At 48.8% G+C, this 19,029-nt stretch overlaps 1 protein-coding gene across 2 annotated transcripts in view; it reads right to left on the reverse strand.

Annotated features, from left to right (window-relative positions):
* The window catches only part of Cplx2 (complexin 2), a 70,314-nt gene extending 57,384 nt beyond the window's left edge, over positions 1 to 12,930 (reverse strand). The window contains exons 1-2 of one of the 2 annotated variants that reach the window (XM_029468453.2): positions 12,909 to 12,930; positions 3,154 to 3,233 (exon numbers count right to left, since the gene is read on the reverse strand). The gene's annotated coding sequence lies outside the window, so the exon portion shown is untranslated. Of the gene's footprint in view, positions 1 to 3,153; positions 3,234 to 12,465; positions 12,736 to 12,908 lie in introns of those variants that run through there. The other variant, XM_029468454.2, reaches the window with a different exon arrangement.
* Between the last annotated feature and the right edge of the window lie 6,099 nt (positions 12,931 to 19,029).

Below are 19,029 nucleotides of genomic sequence, written 5' to 3' on the forward strand. Positions count from 1 at the left end.
TGCCAGAGGTCTTAGCCCATCCCTACCATGGTCCTGAGACACTGTTCCTTTCAGCAGTGTCTCTGTCACTCTGGAGTCATAGTCACAGATCACTCACAGCCCACATCTTCATCCCAGCAGTTGCCTGGCTCCTGACCTCAGCTTGCTTTCTCCTCTCATTGCTGAGCTCGTTTGATCCCCTAACTTAGAGGTCCTGATCCCTATGAAGTGGGAGCTCCTAAGGGGAGCTTGGCCCAGTAAGACAGGAACCTGTTGGCTTAAAAACACGGGAAGATCTGGACAGAATTTCAATAAGTTGTAAATATTTCTAATGATAGGCCACCTCATTGTACCTTCGACCATACCAACACTACTGCACACTTCCTTTAGTCTTGAATATGGTCCTGGTCCTCTCTGAGATGCCCTGAAATATCCTTAGAACATTATTTGGGGGTCTTCCTCGTGCTGTTAGGCCAGATCTCCACTCAGCCTGAGTTCTAGAAAGGTTTGTCTTGGTGGGTCCGTGTACATTATTAAATGCAAAACTACACAAGTTAACGGATGGTAAGTCAATTACATAACTCTGCACAAATCAAACCAAGTCAGCCAACGCTAACAGGGGGACACTTGCTGTGTACTTCTGCTTATTCATCCTAAGCCAGACTGTTATCAAGAAAGAGAGAGTCCAGCAGTGAACAGGAGATGCTCATGACTCTCCAGGAGGGCTTTTGCTTTGCATCAAGATTCCAGTCGCAACATTCCCTGAGCGCAACACTTCCTACATGTGAATGACTAGATAGGGGATCCTATGCTTCTGACCTTCTTCCCAAGGTTTGCTATAGTTGTCTGAAAGCTGGCGCCTGGCTATAGAGCCTTTAGGAGATGGGGCCTACCTGGCGGAAGGTCCCTGTGTGTGTCATAGGTCCCCATCCAACCCCCATCCTTCACCAGGTAGACAGCTGTTATCTCATACGCCTGCTTCTGAAGAGAGGGCAGTTCCCACCACTGCACTGTTCATATGGGGGGGGGCGGTAGAGGGGATCGACAACTGGAATCTCTATGACCAGGAGCCCAAATAATCTGCCCCTCCTGAGGTGGTGGGCAGGGGTTCTATTGTAGTGACTATTATCCTTTCCAGCCACCTCCTGAAGGACGGATGCCTCAGCAGCTCAGACTGCAGAGCTGGCTGGCCCCTCCCCCTTTAGGGTCCGCTGTGTAAGGGTCTTGAGTCCTTCAGTCTCAGCCAGATGTTTATGTACCCACAAGCCTTCATGAAACACCCAGGACGGACCTGCTCCGTACTACTCAGACATTATTTCATTTAATCCCCATGACAATTAAATTGTCTAGGTCTCTGGGTAATCAATATAAATCTAGAGACATTTAAGTGGCCAGCTAGAATGTAACTGTGTCTCTTCCTCCTGTCTGTTAGAATAACTGGATACATTGTGGTCCCCAGTGCTTAAAGAGACACATTGTATATATAGAGGGAAAGAGAGGAGGATTAATGGTGTTTTATGGAAGGGCTGAATCCCACCTGACTAGTTTATTAGAATTCTTTGAGAAGTGAACTATATAGGGAGATAAATGGTGACTTTCACAAAAAGCCTTTGTTAAGTTTCCATCCCAAAGCCTATTAATAAAATTGATTCATTATAGAATTGGGCAGAAGTGGGTGGCAAGTAGGAGGGAGCCTATTTTTATATGGATAGAGAACTGGCATAGAGACAAGAAGGAATGTGGAGATAACGGAGAACTAAGGTTCTCCAGGAATTGCTACTGAGTTAGGTTTGACTCTAGCTCAGTCCACAGGCACTGAGCACACAGTTTGTGCGAACCCTGATCCAAACACAGGACAGTTCAAGTAAGGAAGATTCTGCTTAGCTCGGCACTTAGAGGAACCAAGGAAGGCAGTGCTGAGAGACCCTCATGCTGGGACAGGATGCTCCTCAGGGGAGCTGCAGAAGGTGGCTAGGGATCGAAAGACCTCCTGGCTATGGTCAACAGGCTGGTAATAGTATCAGTTCTGTCATGGACTCTCTGTGGAACACTGGGAAGGTCCCTAACCCTCCTCAGTCTCAGGTTTTTCTTTTTCTAGTTGTAGAGTGACATGTTGGCTTGCATGGCCTGGGAAGGTGACTGCTCTGGGTGGAGGAAACATCAAAGGGAGAGTTTCCCTTTCTCATAACCGAAATGCCCCCTCTGTCTCTGTTCTGCGATGGGATTTCTCTCCCTTGCCCCTCCCCCATCTATGAGGCAGAGAGCCACGAGGCTGTGATGCTGGGGCTCAGAGCCCAGCCTGGGATTCCTCAGTTGTCTGTGAATGACTCAGTGTCGGAAATAGCTCCCATCTGGAGGAGCCATGGTATCTATAGTGTTCAAGCGATCCCTGTAACCACACACACTCTTTCTGTGCAAATATGTGGATCACTGTATGCTAAATATGAGGTGGCCTGGAGACGGTTCCTCCTCTTAAAAAGACTATTTGCTATGAAACTCAAGGCTGTTTATTTAAAGAAACAAGTTTACAACTATGCACGTTGGATCACTGGTGGTGGGTGGTGGGGAAGAGACATCGAGGATGGAAGGAGGCTAGAGGTGGGGGTGATTAAGCTTGGCCTGCTAACCTGCAGGAGAGCTGAGGTCGGCTGCTCCATCCATGGTCCTTCTGTCTTTGCAGAAGCAGGTAATAGACACCAAGATGAGGGGATGAGGACAAAGAAGAGGAGGGAGAGGAGGAGGGTGCTGTGAGTCGGCAGAAAGAGCAAAGAGCCGGTAGTGACCCAGTCCCACCTTCTTTTTCCCACACAAGACACATCAATTGCCTCATTCATCTGTTAAACACGAACCGTGGAGTCCCCGTCTGCACGGGCTCCTGAACCACAGACAAGAACAGTAGATAGGAACTCAGCCTTAGCCACCTGCCAGCCCTGTGCACTGGCCTGTTCTCTGAGCTTCAGTTTTCTCATCTGGAACCAGGCAGGAGAACGCCCACCTTGGGCTTTAAGAGGAAGTGTTTGATAGAATAATGTACCAAAGATGAAGCCTGAACCATCGAACCGTCCCCTGACCGAATCATCTCACTCCGACTTAGAAGAGGAAGAGTAACCCCCACCATCTTAGTCCCAGGCAAGAGGCTCCCGGAATGGTTATGACCTTGGGCAGTGCCCTTACCTGTGCTTCCTGGACGAGCTGGGATGCAGGAGAGTCAGACACCAAGCAGAGTAGATAGCACGGCAGAGATGCTTAACTCCCTAGAGAAGGAGAGAGGGTTTGGAGTTAGTTGAGAGTACAGCCAGGGGTTGGGCTTCCTAAGTGAACATGACATCCAGTGTTCTCAGTCACTGTGATCTCCATCCAAGGCTACCACTGCTTTTTATCAGTTCTAGCAAAGGGCTGGGTAGGATGGGCCTCTGTCTGGCATCAGATCAAACTCCTGGCTCCTTCTCCACTTAACCTGCTAGCTGTTGCCCATCTTGTTTACTGGCTCAGGAAATGCTTGGGTGGTATCACCAGGGTATCTGGTGTCAACAGATACATTCTGTTGTCAATCATGTCTGGTTTCCAGTTCTGGCTTTGGGGATATCCACTGCATCTCCCCGCATCTCTGCTTCCTCTTCTGTATAATGGGGCTTTAATGGTGCCGACCTCCTGCGTGCCAGCTGGATCCTGGCTGCAGAGGCACATAGATGAGAGCCCCTTAAATCCTAATTACATCCCTCACTTCAGTCCTGGTGGTGCCAATCTTGCTGCAAGATGCCAGCATTGGCTCATCTGTGTCTGTTCCCAGGCCTTTCCCAAGGTCTGGCAATGTCAGCATCTCGCCAGTGTTTGTTGACTGAGCCTGCTCCCATGGTCTGGTAGACCTGTCTTTACACACTGAGGATTAGAGAGGTCCAATTTAACAGAGAGCAGAGGTGGGGGGCAGTTGACGTGATGGTCCAGTTCACATGGAGGTATGCATGGAGCTCGGATCCCAACCCATAGTCCACAAACTGTCTGTCCAGCTGCTGAACTCAGGGCCTGGTGGGCCTCTTCTTGGCTGAGTACCAGATGTAGGCTATTGAGGGGGGGGGGCTGCAACGTCTTACCCAGTTCCTCCCAGTGCAACCTATCACTTCCTCCTGGACTCTCTCTGTCTTCTTTTCAGTAACAGTCCTACTTCAGGTACAATGGTCATTTAACAAAGTGGGGGCTGAGGTTCAGAGGACCACTGACCCCTCTCCCAGATCCTATGTGACTCTGCTTAATCTTCAGCACACACAGCCTCAGCCCTTAGCCCCACTGTTGGAATAGGGGCTCCTTCAGGATGCTCTCCAGAACCCAGGACTGAGCAGGTTTTGACTTGTGGTAGTCAAAAGCGTCAGTTCTCAAACTGACCAGCTCCTTTCACAGACTAGCTATTCTAACTGCACAGCGGAAGGCCTCAGTTTCAGCACTGTCCTAAACGGCTCACTATCTGACCAGTCCAGTGTCACAGCTTTCTTCTGCAGAGGATGACAAAGAGCCTCAATAAGGACTTGACCCACACAGTTCAAGCTCAGATCCCCTCTGGTATTTACCAGAAGTGAGATGTGAAGAGCTGCCAAGAAAGCAGCCAACTGAAATATAGCGTGAGGTCCCACTCTACTGCAGGCTTGTCAAGGCTAGCCCTCCCCAGGAGTAGCAGGGGCTTCGCTGAGAAAATGAGCTGGGGGTTGAAACCTAGAGAGACCAAGAGAACGGCTGGATGGAAAGGGCTCGCCAGACAGAGGGAACACCGCCTGCAAACTCATGCAGAGAGTGTGGTCCAGTAGGGGAATTCAGAAGCACGTGGCTGGCCTTGAGGCAGGGTCCTCGGGGCAGCTAGGGAGAGAACCATTGATGGGTCTCAGAGTTGTGTCTCTGGGGTAGTGGGGGATGGGAATTGAGTGCAGGGGAAGGTGGGAGCTTGGCATAGTCTTGCCGGGATTTGGGCAGAGAGAGGCATGGGACAGACATTTGGAGTATGGAGATGGGAGAAGCAGAAGCAGGCTCTGTGCTTGAGGAGGTGTGGGGTTAGGGAAGAAGGGACCCAGCCTCCTGGGCTGGGTGCAGTAGAGACTTGGGAGAGGTTGTAAATCACCCATCCTGGGAAGCTCTCTGATAGACCTCAAGAAAATCTCTGTGGCAGGCTCCGGTCCCAGCCCCAGCCTCTGTCCTAGCCTCAGCAGTTACTAGATTGTTCCCCAGTTCTCACTCTGTTGAACTTGGCAGCGCCAGCCTCTAAGGGCTCCCACCACCCCTGCCCCCACTGGTCACTCCATTTCTATCCTGCAACCTTGCTGAGTTTCCCATAACCCAGGGTATCTGCTCTTTCTGTTTCTTCTGCCCCTGGTGCTGCACTTTTGCCCTTAGAATATATAGAACCTGGCAAATAATTTTATGTGTTTGTTTTCTTTCTCCCCATTAGACCTGAGCTCTTTGAAGGCCAGGCCCTTGTCCTGGCCCAAGAAGGATAGCCTAGGAAGACACTTCTGGCTTTGTGTTTACGCATTCCGGAAACAGGAGGATACATTTACTATACACTGTTACTGGCAGCATTGAAGTGACACTTATACATGGCCTGCCAAAGTCAAAATGACCCCAGGGACCTCGCTAGCCTTTCTCCTCTTTATAGATTATGACGTTGAAGCTCAGAGAAGGATGGGGCAGGTCACATGGTCCAGCTAAGAGGTGGCAGGATGGGCTTCTCTGCTGTTGGCGAGGTGCCTGGCCCTGTACCCTGCTCTGAGTAGGCGTTCAGCATGGAGAACTGGCGCCTGGCTTATGTAGCCATCTGCTGCTTGAACTGAAAGACCCTGCTTGCTTGCCTGGCTGTCACAGCTTCCCAACGAGTCAGCCACAGGAATTCTAATGGCTGTTTTTTTTTTTTTTTTTTTTTTTTTAACACAAAGGCCTGCCTCTTGCAAATGGAAAAATGCATTTTTCTCTGCATTGGCAATCACCACACTGAAGTCTAGGCAACCAGTTTCATCTTGTAGGCACCTTTCCAAGATTAATTTCTGCACACTACGAAGTGATGCTCGTTGTGGACTGAGGGGGTCAGCGAGGGAAGTACACACATTTGTGTCTTTTATCATAAGAGAACCTGGGGTTTGGAGGGACTTAGGACAAACCTCTCTAGGTGTTTTGATCTATTTTATGGAGGGTGTTTGCTCATTGCCTTAAACGCATTAATCTTCTCAAGGATTCGAGGTTTCTGATGTTTCCTGTTCCATTTGGTCTCTGACTCAGCAATGTATTATATAAATATTTACTGAGAAGATACTAGGAATTCTTATAGGCTCTGAGGATGTCACAGAGGAACAAAATATAACCTGCCGTCGCCATCCTACAGACATGGAGGAGACAGATGGCAGAGTTCTGCTGGTAACTGGCTGTGTGGGGGTAAATTCCCTTCCCTTTCTGGGCCTTGGGGTTTCATTACTCTCCTCTAATAGACTCCCTCTTGAAACGTTCTGATAGCCCTCACTTACTATAGAACATGACAGCCATCTCCAGCCAGTGATTGTAGATCTTCAGAGCTGGGCTCCAGCTGGTGTCACTTGGCACATGCATCTTGCTAGTCTGCTCTCTTTTACCCCCTTTTTATTTAGCACTAACCATACTTTTCTTTCTTTCTTTCTTTCTTTCTTTCTTTCTTTCTTTCTTTCTTTCTTTCTTTCTTTCTTTCTTTCTTTCTTTCTTTCTTCCTTCCTTCCTTCCTTCCTTCCTTCCTTCCTTCCTTTCTTTCTTTCTTTCTTTCTTTCTTTCTTTCTTTCTTTCTTTCTATTTATTCTGCACATAAGGTGCATGTGATTGTGTTTGTGCATATACATCTCTCTCTCTCTCTCTCTCTCTCTCTGTGTGTGTGTGTGTGTGTGTGTGTGTGTGTGTGTGTGTGCAAGTGCCAGAGGTCAATGTCAGGTGACTTCCTCACTTGTTTTTCTACATTATCATCATTATTATTATTATTATTATTATTATTATTATTATTATTTTGAGACAAGGTCTCTCACTGATTTGGGAAGATCATCTGGCCAGAGAACCCTAGGAAGCTTCCTATCTCTACCTCCCCAGCACTAGGATCCCATGTGCACATAACCACACCCAGCTTTTTAGGCGAGTGCTGGGACTCTGAGCTCAGGTGCTCATGCTTGCACAGCAAGCACCTTGTGAAGGAACCATCCTCCAGCCGTCAGATTTACTCTCAGAGTGCCAGGGCTCCCTGAATGTCTCATTGTTTAATCCTTACTGAATCCCCTTGAAGAAGGGACTTGGATCATAAGAATGAGGAGGTGGAGGTCACAAAGATAGATGACTTCCCTGAACTCACCAAGTGTCTTTGCGGAGGGCTGGGATCTGTGCTAGGTTGTCTAGATTCCTCTCTGCCACTGTTGCCTCTGCCTGTCTACCAGCTCTGCTCCTCTCCTTCCCCAAGAACAACCTGACACCCACTGCCTGTGTTGGGGTTGGTCTTGTACACTGTATAGTCACATGTTGAGTGCTGTGCCCCAAGATCAGGTTGCAGTCTGGACATGGACACTGTATTGACCGTGTACTGTAAAGAATGCTCCCCGATCTCTGACTGGACAATAAAAGGCTGGAGCCTGTGACTGAACAGGAGAGAGAGGAAGGTGGAACTTGAGATTGAGTGTTGGGGGGAGGGGCGTCTCAGATAGGGAACGTGAGGAGAAGGAAAAATGTAGGGGAAGACGGAGGTCCTCAAGAGGCAGGATAGACCATGAGGACAGACCATGAGCAGGGACCATGAGCACATGGCCAAATGAAGCTCATATTGAGGACACACATGAAACAGAGCAAGTCTCACTTGGCAGGTAATGGGGCATTTGTCTGGTTATTAATAGCCTAGCCATGTTACAATAGTCTCAGAACCTTCCCAGTTTAGGTTTGTAGCATGTGAATAAATTCGGATGTCTTTGTGTTGTTTACTTGGGAGCAAAACAGGAAAGAGTGGGGCAGAACCCCTCCCCCCATTAAATTACTTCAATATATGGCTCACAATATGGGACACAGACTCTAAGTCTAGAAAACTCCTGACTAGGAAGGCAGATTCTTATTCAAAAAGTGGGTAAAGACCAAGAAACCTCAGTCTGCCTCTTGGAGGCCTCCCAGGGGCCCCTTTGAGCAAACCCTTCTATGTTTCGCTTTGCTGGAGCAAATCCTTTGCTTCAGTGATACAGCCCATGCTGGCTCAACATGGAGGTCATGCTGCCCTTGTCTGTTTGACTGTGTGCTGAGCACCTTCAAGAAGGAAGGCGGTATTTCATCCTCCCTGCCTCCTCTGCTCCTAACTCAGCATTCTAGGCCAACCACTCTCCACATGGCCAACAGAGACAATTTAAAAAGCAAAACCAGTTTTTTATCTTTTTTTTTTAAATGTATATTGCATAAAACTCCACCTTGTGACCATAGCTTGGAAGGTTCTGCTCTGTCTAACCCTGCTCTGCCCTTCCCTGACTTCATCTATGGTCGGTTCTCTGCACACTCACTCTATTCCAGACATGCTGTCCTCCTACCTGTTCCCAAACAGCCCAGGCTTACATTTAGCCCTTTGCTCTTTTCACAGTGTGTGTAGCGTGTGCTTCTCCACAAATGTGACTCTGTTATTTGGACACCAGTTCCATGTTACCATTTCCATGTCTGTCTAAGTGTTTCCATATTTGTCACTGTTTTCAATGATTGTGTCTGCTCTGAGCGTGTGAGCCCCAGGAAAGCAGGCATCATATGTGTCCGGTTACACCATGTCACCATCACCTGCAGTGCTTGATGTGGAAGAGCCAGTCAGTGACTAAGTGTCTTGAAGGAAGAGTAGAGTCCCTCTGGAGCACTCTGCATGGCAATCCATCCAGAGAACATCTGGATCTGTTAGTTCAGGCTAACTTCACAGGCTCACGCTATCTGTCGCTAGCATTGCCTGCAACAGTGCCCAGGCATGAGGCAAGCTCTTTGGCTATTTTCTGCTGATGTCCCCTCATTGGGGATGTTAAGAGCTCCTTGCCTGTTTCCTCATTTATCTTCCTTTAACTTAGGGTAACTTATGAGATATTATCTTTCACAGTATTGCACAGACCAGGGGCTTCCCTGAAAAGGGAAAAATACTAACTTCTGAGTCAGAACACCAGAGCCCAATAAAGGCACAGCCACTCAGCATAGCTGTCACATTGCAGCAGTCACTGGAGAGACTTTATACTCTACAGAGACACAGAATTCTGAGTTCTGCCCGAGCCTGGGCCAAATACTACTCATTGACTACATCAAAGGAGCTGTAGTCTGTAGCCCAGAGGGAGGTGTGGGCAAATTCAGGGCAAATGGAGAAAAAGGCTTCATGTTCATTGGGGGTAATCCTATCAGGAGCAGAACTCCACAGAGATGGAGTATGGGTGCCTAACTTCAGAGGCCTTTGCTAACAAGAACCAGGGAGCCACCTGGGAAGTAAGCACAGTGGCCAGAGGCTTGGTGCCACTAACCTACCTTCAAGTCACTTCTAAAGCCTATAAAGGAAGCTTGCCAGGGCTCAAAGACTAGCTGCCACACACAACCTTCATCACGGAGACCAGGTAAACATCCCCTGCCCTATTTTAGAGTGGAGGAAGGAAATAACATACTCTGCGTGTACCAGGAAAGCCAAAGCACACATCTAGGCAAACAGTGAGTTGAAAAGCTGTATGTGTGATCCATTCAAAGATCCTGGCTCTACCCTCAGTACAGGGGATGCCCACGATTCAGTAAAAGTGACTTATTGATCACCATGCCCCCACTGTATGAATTCACAATGAAGGTCACTTGAAGGGGAAACTCAGTTTTTCTTCACAGGACTCTATTAGTGTTTTGGTTTTCTTTCTGGACACTGGCTGGTGTACCATCGTTGTACAATTCTGTCTGGGTAATGTTTGTCATCTTCTGACTCTTCTCAAAGTAGCTTCTTCTAATGTATGTGTCAGCACAATATGGTTTATTCCTCAAAACTTCCTGCTGAGAACTGGAGAGAACCGGAGGAGGCAGGACAGTCAAGATTTAATAACATCTAAGGTGGCCCAGATGTCTGGGTGACAGAAAGGGGTGACTGATGTTGAAAATATCTCTGCATACAATGATATGAAGTCTTACGTGATGTCTTAGGCTTTTTCAAAAATAAGTCAGTGTGTGTGTGTGTGTGTGTGTGCTGTGTATGTGGTGTGGTGTGTGCGTTTGTGGTGTGTGCATGTGTGGTGTGTATTGTGTATATGTGGGTGGTGTATATGTGGTGGTGGTAGTGGTGGTGAGTGTGTGGTATATGTGGTGTGTTGTGTGTGTATGGTATGTGGTGTGATGTGTGTGGTATATGTGATATGTGTACATGGTATGTGTATGTGGTGGTGGTGGTGTGTGTATGTGTATGTACCCGGTGTATGTGTGGTATGTGTGTGTATGTATGTATGTATATGTGTGTGATGAGAGTGAATATGGGTATAGGGGAAGTTAAATTGGTCAGTCACTGAAGCTGGGTGGTGTCATCCCCCTGCCCTGCTCCCTCCCTCTCCAGTGTCTCCTGAGGTACAGACTGGCCTTGAACTCACTTTGTAGTCAAGGATAACTTTGAACCCCTGATCTTCCTGCCTTCACCTGGAATTACAGCCCTGTGTTCCTTGGCCAGGTTTATGTGGCACTGGGGATCAAACCCAGGGCTTGGCACATGTGCCACTGCTGCCCTAAAGACTGAGCCACGTCCCTAGCTCCCATTCCCCCCCCCATTATAAATATACTTGAAACACTCCATCCTGAAAAGGCACTTTGGGGACTGGCCTCAGCCTTCCATCCTGGGGACCTTCTGGCATGGTGACATCACCCGGGCAGCTGTAATTTCATACCTCCAGGCCTTTATACACAGCTCCATCTGTCTGCCATCTCTTTTCTCCCACAATCCAACACTCTTGCCTCCGAAGTCCCAGAGCCTTGTTTACTAGCCTGAGTACTTAACACACCATATTTTAATTTTACTTTTTGCTTCCTCTGCTGGCCTGTGGCATCCTTGGGGCACTTCTTCATCCTCCCAAAATGTGTCCCCGAACATGTTTTCAGAAGGAATAATTAATGGTGACAGCTACTCGGTTTATTTATGTTCAGTTCTGATGTGCCAGGCACCGCACTAAACTCACTGCATAGCTATGACATTAAACCTTAACCCAGTGTGTACTGCTCAGCTATCATCCCTCTTGAATAGCTAAGGTTTCAGGAGGTTATTTACCTGTCGCTGTGTGCTACCAAATGCTAAAGTTGAGGCTGGGTTCAGAACAGAGGCCACCTGTTCTTCCGTGTCTGGGTCCACAGGGTTCCAGGAGCTAGGGAGCCTGGGTTCTAGGCTCAATTCTACTACTAAATTGCTGAGTGATTTTTAGGGGACACCTCTGCTCCCTAGGCCCTGTCTGCCTGTGAGAGAATCTTTGAGAGCACTAGAGGGTCACGTGACACGAGGGCCCTCCCAGCTTCAACTCCCGAGAGGAGATCTTTCTTCTCCGGTTGGTTTTCTGCCCAGGAGCTGGCTTCCCTGTCTGGGAACCTCCCAGCTTCTCAGGCTCAGCCTCTTTTCTCGTTAATTGTAGTCTCTCTCAGAGCAAAACCGTCTTTTGCAACCTGCTGCCCCGGTCGCTTCGGCTTCCTCCCTCGCTGGCAAGCTCGGATTTTTTTTTTTTTTTCTTTAGGTGGGGGTGGAGCCCTGGACCAGAAGGAGGGGAGCCTGCCGCTGCCCCGCTCCTTCCAGAGGCTTCCCTGTTGTTTCTCAGCCCCTTCCCCCTCCTCCCCGACGGAAACTCAGCCTCACACTTTCTAGGGATGTTCTGGGCAGACCAGCGGTGGCAGCCAGCAGCCGCAGGCTTCTGGGTTGGTCTCTCCCGAGTCCGCCACCCGGAGGTGGGGTGGCCGTTTGCAGGAAAGGGGGGCGGCGCACTCCTGCCTCCCAGTGCAGACTAGGCCCAGCTCGCCCCGCTGGAGCCGGGGACCCTCCTGTGCCGGTCCCCTCCACCCTCTCTCCCAGTCCTAGCTGAGCCCCGCCATTGCTCCGCCAGGCCTCGGGGACCGCAGACCCAGGATGGGGCCGCGGCGGTGACTAGGCCTGGGTCCAGCGCGCCCGGGCCGCCGCTCGGGGAGGAACGGGAGTCCCCGACAGGGCAAGCCTTTCGCTCCGGGAGCGCTCAGGCCCTGGCGCTGCGCTCCGTGGGTCGCGGCCGGGATGCCGCGTCCCTGCGAGTCCCCGTGCGAGAGCTCAGAGCCCCGGGGGCCGCTCGGACCCGCTGCGCGCCGAGCTCCACCGGAGCCAGGAGCTGTCCCCGGGGCGGTGCGGAAGGGTGCGGGGGGGGGGGGGACAGAAAGCGCTGCGGAGGGAGAGGCCAGAGCGGCGGCGCGCAGGGCTCCGGACAGCGCGGGCCCTCGGCCAGGGTCTCCCCGGGCCACTCGGCTGGCGACGCGGAGCGAGCGCGGTTTACGAACCTGTTGGAGGCTGCAGTTCCTCCGCGGCCGACCAGGGCGCCCGGGACCGAGGATCTGGCGCGCCTCTCCCTCCCGTCCTCCTCACTCCTCCGCGGAGAGGCTCCCTCCTGTTGGGCTTAGCCGCGAGCCACGCGGGGGGCGCAGAGCCCCTCTAATGTCACCCCGAAAGCTGGCGGAGCTGCAGGGCACACAGCTCAGAGGCCTCCCCCAAGGGCAGCCGGGCTCCCAGGGAGACCCGAGCTTCCTGAGAAGGGAGGCGGGGGCTGGCTGCTGGGACAACAGCGAGTGGCAGAAGAAACGGCAGGGAAGGCAAGAGGGAGACAGGGGAGTTCCCTAGACTCATAGCTCTGTCTTGAAGTTTGGGGACACGGGGTGGGGGTGTCTGTTGCTAGGACATCCCGACTTGGAAATCTCTCCCCCCCCCTCCATATCTGTACACCTACCTGTTCAGCTGTAGGCTCCGCTCAGTTGTCTTTGGTATCTCCTTCGGATGTGTCATTAATCGTCCCCCAGGGAGATCTTTCTGAAGATAGGATATTTAAGGCCATTCACTAGCAAAAGGCCGAATCTTCCTGGTTCTCAACGTGAGACAGGAACCTGAGCAAACTCATCCAGGGCCTTAGCACCCAGGTCTTGTACCTTTTGGCAGCAACCTTACTACTTAGATTTAATCCACAAAGTGAAGTGTCCTAGTGCCAGTGAAATCTCTCCTGCTGGAGGGTCAGCCTATAAGTCCCTTTACTAGATGTTTGGTCATATATTATCATTATTTCCACCCCAGCTACCGGCCTTGTAAAAGCTGGGTCCACATTTTTCTCGGATCTCCAGCACCTAGCACACAATAGTTGTTCACTTGTAACTGTAAAGGCAGGGGACTCCCTTTTCCTCATGCGACTGCTCATTTGATTTCCATAGTTTCCTCGCAGCCTCAAAGGCCCCATTTGGCAGCTTTAACACCAACACTTGTCCTCTGAGTCACCTACTTCCCTTCCAATGACCTCAATTTCCACCCTGAGCTGCTTAAAGAAAAAAAAAATCTAAGTTGCTATTTTCTTTGCTTGCCACCCTCATCATCGTCTCTCACAGGGCTGAATCCTTCTAGTCATTTGGGTTTTAGCTCAAAACTCAAATGCCGCTCTGTCAAGGAGGCCATCTCTGACCATGTGTTTAATTAGAGTGTGTCCAATACGTTTGTAGACGATAGCATCCTATCATGATATGATTGACTGTATTTACAGTTTTCCTTTGCTGTACGGACGATCAACTTTAAATTCTTTAGTCATTACTACTCTCTGGAATAAATTGACAGCCATTCCTTGTTATCCATGGGGGGATCGGTTCTAGGAACTTGATACAAAACCCTGAAGATGCTCAGATTTCTCCCGTAAAATGTGTTGAATTTGCACGAGGCCCACCCAGTCTTCCCATATGCTCTCATTTGGAGGCAGGGTCTCATGTTGCACAGCCGGCTTCTCCTCCTGCCTCTACCTTCTAAATGTTGGGCCGGCAGGCATGTGCCACAATGCCTGGCCTTCTTCCATGCCTCCAGCTGTCTTTAGAGGACTGTGGTATGACCAGCTGTGAGCATTCTGAGCAGATTTTATCTTAATATGCACACCACAGACTCATCTTTGGGGAGGCTGGGACTGCTGTGTGGGTGACTATGAAATCACTTCTGAAGTCACCAGAGAAGGTTCAACAAGAGGGGCACATAGAGATCCTTAGTAGGGAAAAGTATCCAGGAGAGGCTCTCAGGCCAATTTATCATGCAATAATGGGATATGCCACAGACTAGGCAATTCATCATGAGCAGAAATGGTCTGGGTCATTGTTCGAGTGGCAGGAAAGTCCAACACAGAGGGGTCGGCAAAGGCCTTTTTGCTATGTTATTCTATGAGAGAAGGAATGAAAGAGGAAAAGAGAGAGACAGGGAGAAAGAGAGAACCTTCTAACGTCAAGCTCTGTTACAGTGGGCATTGTCCATTATGAGTTATAGAGCTATGGTGAGCTAATGCCTTCCATAGATATTGCCTGCTTCAGTGTCTTAAGTCTGTTTCTAATTCATGAACTTTGAGAGACATGGTCTGTCATGGAGAACTCACAGGTACATGACTGTGCATGGAGTCATAGGCCTCAACAATGGCCCTTTCCTACTCTGGGCAACAAAATCAGACTAACAATGGCCTTCCCCTCCCTACCTGGACTACTTCTCACCAATGTCACTTGATTGTATATGACAAGCCTTATCCAGTAGGCATCATTCTGCCCATTTTATACCCCAAACAATCGAGGGCAACAGAAGCAGATTGACTTGACCAAATCTAACAGCTTGTAAATGGTGATGCTATACCATGATGCACCCTGGGATCTAGAGCTAGGGTACAACTCTTTGCATCTAGGAATTCATGTCCCTAGGAGACACAGGCTAAATAAACAGTATACTGTAGTTCAAGAGTTACTTTCAACCAGGAGAAGGGTGGGCCGCATAAACGGACAGACACTCAAATCAGGATACAACGAAACTTGAATACCAATTGCAAATGGTGGAGCACTATCCAGATATGACATACTATGGTAAGACTTTTACGTGCTGTGTCTTAGCTAATAATCATTCGTATCTTTCTCTATTTTACAAAGCAAACTGAAGTCACAAAGCTGGTGGACAGCAGGATGAGGCTTAACCTGAGTTTATTTGACTCAAAACCTGAGATCTGAATTCTGAGCCACTGAATCTGAATTTCTGGTGATCAGGAATGGCTCAAAGCTTGCACTGGATGACTGGGTCATATAAAGCCTAATAATGGGGTGCCTAGACGCCTTACTCCTGCTGGGAAACCTTCCTGTAGGCAGTGGAAGGGATGCTAAACTACCCTCAGGAATAGGTTTTAGAGGTTAAAATTGAACTTTAAAGAATTAAGAAGGAGTGTTTACAAGCAGACAAGAGAGAGAGAGAGAGAGAGAGAGAGAGAGAGAGAGAGAGAGAGAGAGAGAGAGAGAGAGAGAGCTTCAGATAGAGACAGAATAGCCAAGGTCTTGGGGTATGAAAATGGAGGTGTGGTATTGTATGTTTGTGTGCACGGAGTTATAAGTTTCATGTTGTTTGCTCATGAAGAGGCTATAGGATGGGAAGTCAGTCTGGAACAGGCTTGGACTCAGATATCATGATTTCGTGTCCCAGGCAGTGGAGACCCACTGATAGCTTTAACAGTGGTCTGTGATATCCTCCATTAACCCACAGGAGCTGTGCCATCTTCTCCAATTTTCAAAGGGCTTTCTCTGGGTGCCACACACCACTCTGCAGGGATGTGGATCTGAAGCTCCGTGAGGGTGCTCTGTGTGCCTGTGGTTCTTACTAGTCAGCGAAACTTGGCAGCAGACCTGGACCTGTGCAGGTGCCCAGTAAGCGTTGGCCGAGAATGAAAAAACTTCAGGTAAGGAGTCTAGTCTAGAGGCAACCAACTGCTTCAAGTGGCAGGAAAATGAGAAGAAACACACCAGTCTTTAGAATATGTACTCTAGAAAGCACAAAGCTAGTGCTTCCCCCCTCCAAAAGCCTGGGGGTCGGCGGGGGTGGGAGGAGGTTAGGATTCAGCTTCCCAAAATGGCTTCCGAACCTCACAATTCATGGTACCCAGAAAAGGCTCCCAGCACCGGACCAGGCCTGGGCTTCTCTCCTGTGTTACATCTTTTGGCTCCTGGATTTTGGTACTGGTGTTCTCTGTTTTGTGGTAATCACATCATATGTCATCATTGGAGTTTATGTTCTGAGAGGGTAGCCGCTGTGCTAATGGCCCTCTTGGCTCGGGTACAGAGATCTGCCTTCTCTCCTTCCACTCCTCTGGGAAGTGCAGCGCGCTGTGGGAATGGCTGACTTGCAGTGCTGGCTGGGCTCAGTTCTGTTTGCTCCGCAGCTCAGCTGCTGTTCAGTGTCTTGCCTTGCGCATCTCTCATTCTCAGTGTGGGGTCATAGAGGAAGATTGTCCCCCAGTGTTCAGACGGAGGTAAGATGTCTCCTATGAGAAGGCAGATGGGTCCGCATTCTCTGAGGTGGTTTCTCCTCACCTTCAATACATAGTACAATTACCTCTCGTTTTATTTCTGATGACACTTTCTGCTCTTTGAAATGTCTGGTCACTTATTCATCATCTCTTCCTTTCACTGAATCCCATCTCCACGGGAACCGAGTCTGCCGTGTTACCCCTGGACCTGTTCTTTCAGTCTGCTTTATGTTGCTATGGTACCTGAGACTGGGGAATTCATAAATGTGTAGAAATTGATTTTCTGAATTCTGGAGGCTGGCGAGTCTGAGATGGGTGAGCTAATACATGTGGGGACAAACACAATGTCCCCATAACTAAGAGTGTGATTTATCCCACGAGCCCTTTCCTACGCAGCACGAATCTATCCACGACACTGTCTGCAAGGTACCACTTCCCAGTACTGCTGCACTGGAGTTTCAGGGGACACCTGTAGCTAGCGGCTGCTGCAGTGCTTGGTCAGGTAGGATGAGCCCTGCCCTTGGCACCTTCCTGTTAGGCTGTCACCATCAGGGCAATGCGTACCACCTCAGAAAGTCCAGCATGGGACATTCCAGCCCCAAGAGACAGAATTTTCACCTTTATCCATTTCACCCTTGACATGTTTTTATAACAAGTATTTTATATTTTATTCATGTATATGTGGTTGTGTGGGTCACATAAGTAATGGGTGCTGGCGGAGGCTAGAAGTGGGCATCAGAGCCTCTGGAGTTGCATACAGTCATGAGATGCTCCATGTGGGTACAGGGAACTGAACTCAGATCCTCTGGAAGAGCCACAAGTGCTTCTAATGACTGAGCCAGCTCTACAGACTTTACTGTTGCCATTGTTGAATTGACTCAACTGATACTCATTGTTGAGAAGGAAACAGGGAAATGTAATTCTTTTGTTTGTTTGTTTGGTTGGTTTTTTGTTTGTTTTTTGTTTTGTTTTGTTTTGTTTTGTTTTTTCGAGACAGGGTTTCTCTGTGTAGCTCTGGCTGTCCTGGAACTCACTTTGTAGACCAGGCTGGTCTTGAACTCAGAAATCCGCCTGCCTCTGCCTCCCAAGTGCTGCGATTAAAGGCGTGCAACACCACTGCCCAGCTTAGGGAAATATAATTCTTTAACTGGTAAATTATATCTCATTTAAATCTTGAAATGGGCATTTGAGGGAAGAACTCTCAGCCTTATTAATTCACAGATGAGGAAGCAGACTCAGGAACCAATATAGTGACTGTTCATTTAGATTGCATAAAGATAGCTTAGTGATACTGGTTCAAATCCAAGTCAGAATGCGCTTCCGAGATCATGCCACACGCAATTGTGACATTTAGGAAAGGATTAAATATAACCATGGGGGGCCATGACTTGTGTTCTAGGCAGGTCTCACCTCTCACTGACTTCTGACATTAGGTAACCCATGAGAAGCTAAATTTTCTTATGTGCCTAGCAAGAGTAACATAGAATGTATTTCTTTGGATTATTTATGGAGAAGGACAAATGGTAACATGCCTGTGAAGTGCTCACGTAGGAAGAGATCGGCAACATTCACTTTGCTATTTCAAGATGTTGGAGGAGAGTCACAGCATGGTAAGATGCTCAGAGCTAATCAGTGTATTGCTTTATATGGTTGTATGTAAATGTCTTCAAAGAAGGACTTTAGACAGCGATTCTCTTCTGGGAAGGAGCAAGCCAAGAGCATCTAAGGATCTGAGGACCAATCTCGGCTGTCAAGTACCTGGAACCATCTAGAACCCAGGGTGCTAGGCGCTCCCAAGAGGGATTTCCTTAATCGGATGATTTGAATAAGTCTGGGCCACACCTTCTGGTGGCAATCCAGATAGAAGGGTATGGAAGAGAGAAGCTATGCTTTTTGCCTGCTTGCCTTTACTCTACTCTGTAGTTCACCTAGTCTGTGACTGCAGCCAGTATTAAATCCAACCTCTTCAGGATTCCCAATGTAGACTAAAGGCCGACAGCGCTCTAGGAATTCCTTTTGACTCCAGCACTAGGCTGGGCCTGCTGATATTATTCAGTTTCAAGGACCGAACAACTACCAGATTTTTGGTATTTCTAACATGATATAGCCATTGTTAGACTACCTGGACCACATTACATAAGAAGGTCTAGTAAATGGCCGGTGTATGTGTACACACACATATATAAAATCATATATATATATATATATATATATATATATATATCTCATATACATTCATTTTATCAGTTTTGTCCCTTTAAGAGGTGTCTAGTTCGTTGTATAGAGGAAAACAACAGGCCCAGGGGGAAGGGACTTGGTCAAGGACAGAGCTTGACTTCAAACCTCAACACATCTGACTCTCAAGCTTTAGAAAAATGTGCGTTGTCAAGGTGCTTGGTCCCCTCCCCTGGGCTCTGACATTACAGCTAATCCCCTCTCCATTGTGTCTGCTGCAAGGGGAGAGAGAAATCCGCAGATAATCTCTAACCCTCATTTGAGCCAATAATCACACCCATTTATCTCCCCATAAAGCTGCTTAGTGCAAGGTGGACAAGAGGGCCAGCCA

The sequence above is a fragment of the Mus caroli genome, unplaced genomic scaffold (assembly GCF_978045245.1).
Source record: "Mus caroli unplaced genomic scaffold, Mus_caroli_1 scaffold_15, whole genome shotgun sequence".
NCBI classification, from domain to species: Eukaryota; Metazoa; Chordata; class Mammalia; order Rodentia; family Muridae; genus Mus; species Mus caroli.